This window comes from Mandrillus leucophaeus, unplaced genomic scaffold (assembly GCF_000951045.1).
Source record: "Mandrillus leucophaeus isolate KB7577 unplaced genomic scaffold, Mleu.le_1.0 Scaffold96, whole genome shotgun sequence".
Lineage (NCBI taxonomy): Eukaryota > Metazoa > Chordata > Mammalia > Primates > Cercopithecidae > Mandrillus > Mandrillus leucophaeus.
The window spans coordinates 4,282,218-4,285,732 of record NW_012110474.1 but is presented as its reverse complement, the minus strand read 5'-3'; the positions used below and the strand labels follow the sequence as shown (position 1 = coordinate 4,285,732).

At 46.6% G+C, this 3,515-nt stretch overlaps 1 pseudogene; it reads left to right on the top strand.

The window, feature by feature from the left end:
• The first annotated feature begins 1,409 nt into the window (after positions 1–1,409).
• On the top strand, positions 1,410–2,254 carry LOC105532453 (annotated as a pseudogene).
• Positions 2,255–3,515: the final 1,261 nt, after the last annotated feature.

Below are 3,515 nucleotides of genomic sequence, written 5' to 3'. Positions count from 1 at the left end.
GAGGCCGAGGAGGGTGGATCACGAGGTCAGGAAATCGAGACCATCCTAGCTAACATGGTGAACCCCATCTCTACTAAAAATACAAACTATTAGCCAGGTGTGGTGGCCAGCACCTGTAGTCCAAGCTACTCAGGAGGCTGAGGCAGGAGAACGGCATGAACCCAGGAGGCGGAGCTTGCAGTGAGCTGAGACCGTGCCATTGCACTCCAGCCTGGGTGACAGAGCAAGACTCCATCTCAAGAAAAAGAAAAAAATAGATAAAGACACTTTTGGATGCTCTGTGATTTCAATGATGATTGTGCTTTTAATCTGTGTTGTTTGTCTTTGTATAGTCTGCAGACACGGATCCCAGCTCCTGCGAGAAGTAGCTCACTGTGACTACTTTTATCGCTTTGTAAAACTAAAAAAGGGGGACATATTGGGAACACGCCCCCAAATCTGGCCATAAACTGGCCCCAAAACTGGCCATAAACGAAATCTCTGCAGCACTGTAACATGTTCGTGATGGCCATGACGCCCACACTGAAGGTTGTGGGTTTACTGGAATGAGGGAAGGAATACCTGGCCCACCCAGGGCAGAAAACCACTGAAAGGTGTTCCTAAACCACAAACAATAGCATGAGCGATCTGTGCCTTAAGGACCTGTTCCTGCTGCAGATAACTAGCTAGAGCTCTTGCTTTGTTTCGGCCCATCCCTTTGTTTCCTGTAAGGAATACTTTTAGTTAATCTATAACCTATAGAAAGAATGCTTATCATTGGCTTGCTGTCAATAAATATGTGGGTCAAACTCTGTTCAGGGCTCTCAGCTCTGAAGGCGGTCATGCTCCCTGACCCCACTCCACACTCTATGTTTCTGTGTGTGTGTCTTTAATTCCTCTAATGCCACTGGGTTAGGGTCTCCATGATCGAGCTGGTCTCGGTATGCATATATATATGCATATATTTGGAATATATATATATATATATTCCAAAAGTGACTGCATGCAGTGGTTCACAATCCCAGCACTTTGGGAGGCTGAGGTCAGAGGATAGCTTGAGTTCAGGAGTTTGAGATCAGTCTGGGCAACATAGGCAGACCCCATCTCTACAAAAACAATTAAAAATTAGCCAGGTTAGTGGTGGCACATGTTTGTAGTCCCAGCTACTTGGGAGGTTGAGTGGGGAGGATCCATTTAGCCCAGGAGTTCAAGGCTGCAGTGAGAGTAACAGAGCAAGACCCTGTCTGAAAAGAATTTTAAAAATCCTGGCCAGGCGCAGTGGCTCACACCTGTAATCCCAACACTTTGGAAGGCCGAGGTGAGTGGATCACGAGGTCAGGAGTTGAAGACCAGCCTGACCAAGATGGTGAAACCCTGTCTCTACTAAAAATACAAAAATTCCGGTTCTGGTGTCAGTTTGAGGCGCAGCTGCCACCACTGGAGCCATGATACCTAAAGGAGGGAGAAAGGGAGGCCACAAAGGCCGGGCAAGGCAGTGTATGAGCCCTGAGGAGATCGACGTGCAGCTGCAGGCTGAGAAGCAGAAGGCCAGGGAAGAAGAGGAGCAAAAAGAAGGTGGAGATGGAGCTGCAGGTGACCCCAAAAGGAGAAGAAATTTCTAGACTCAGATGACAATGAGGATGAAGATGACTACCAGCAAAGGTGCAAACGTGTGGAAGGGCTCATCAACAATAAGAACCCCAACCGGGTGGCACAGACAACCAAAAAGCTCACACAACTGGATCTGGATGGGCCAAAGGAGCTTTCAAGGAGAGAACGACAGGAGATTGAGAAGCAGAAGGCAAAAGAGCGTTACATGAAAATGCACTTGGCCGGGAAGACAGAGCAACCAAGGCCGACCTGGCCCGGGTGACCATCATCCGGAAACAGCAGGACGACGCTGCCCGGAAGAAGGAAGAGGAAAGGAAAGCAAAAGACAATGCCACATTGTCAGGAAAACCAATGCAGTCGCTCTCCCTGAATAAGCAACTGTGACCCACAGGAGAAAATGCCAGGGACCTGGGCCGTGCTGCCGGGACTTCTGCTGTGTCTTGCCCACCCTGTGCCCTGGCGCCACTGCAACAGCCCCTCACGGCCAGAAGCCCCCCACAGCCTGGGGCCTCCTCTTCATCTTGGCACAGAAATTGTTTGGGGGATGTGGGGGGATGGGGGAGGGGTAGCTGCTATCTTTGAGACAGAAAGATTCAAGACAGCATTTCATATGGAACCATTTGAATGTTTTTTGCTGTTTTTAGAATGCAGAGCCCCAGCTGGGGGATGTCTGGGAGATCAGGTAAGAAGAGCTTTCATTTGTCTGGTAAATAGCACATAAGGGCGTGGTCGTGCCAGGAGGCAGCTGCTCACGGGTTTGCTACAGCCAGCCCTGGACTATGTTGTCTGGGTGCTCATTCAGAGAGGGGCTGTCATCTGGGAGCCTGTGCCCCTGGGTCCTCGAGAGTCATGGCTTGCCCCTGGTCAGTCCTGTCTGACCAAGGCCTCGCCTCTCTGCCCTTCCCCGCCCGGTTCCTACCCACCTGGCCAGGGCTAGTGGCTATTTTTAACCCTACCCATTGATCATTTCAAGAAACCTCTGTTCTCCAGCCTGGGCAACAGAGCAAGACTCCATCTCAAAAAAAAAAAAAAAAAAAACAAAGAAAGAAAGAAACCTCTGTTTAGCATGCAGCACCCAGGCAAAACATGCTCCACAAATTCAACTTGTGTATTTGGCAGATTAAACTTGACATTATCGAAAAAATAGAAAATAAAAATTAGCCTGACACGGTGGCAGGTACCTGTAATCTCAGCTACTCGGGAGGCTGAGGCAGGAGAATTGCTTGAATCCGGGTGACAGAGGTTGCAGTGAGCCAAGATCACGCCACTGCACTCCAGCCAAGGCAACAGAGTGAGACTCTGTCTCAAAAAAAAGAAAAAAAAAAAATCCTGAAAGTTAAAATATCTCCAGAAATAAAACTAAATTTTTGAATCGTGGTTCAACCAAATTGGCCCTCATTCTGTGAAACAATAATAGGTTTCATCATCCAACTTTTGTTTGGAACCAGGGGATCAATTCCGATTTAAAACACAGTACAAACTGTCATGTCAGGATTAGTTAGTTCTACAAGAAAGCACAAAAACCCTGCAGCCTATGGGTGGAGGTTGGCCACCACCTGAACCTGTTTCAACAGAGTGTCTATTGTAAGAAGTGAAACTGCCTTAGGCGTTTTTTGAAAACTTATTTAGAGAATTTTGATAGCCGAGGAGTTTTTCCCACATTAGCCAAATGCCAAAATACTTTCTCTTATTTTCACAAACACCAAAGTTTTAATTGGTTTCCTTCTGCTACACATGCACATACATATAATCTTCCTTTGAATGTTAATTTTGGTAAAAGTTATAACTTAAAGAAAAGCACGCTGGTATGTAAAATATTTCAAACTTGTGGGATTCTTTCTCCATAAAACCTCTATTAATGCCTAGGTTTTTGATAGCTATTTTTAAAACTCATTTGCTTTTATTAATACTTGTACAAAGTATAC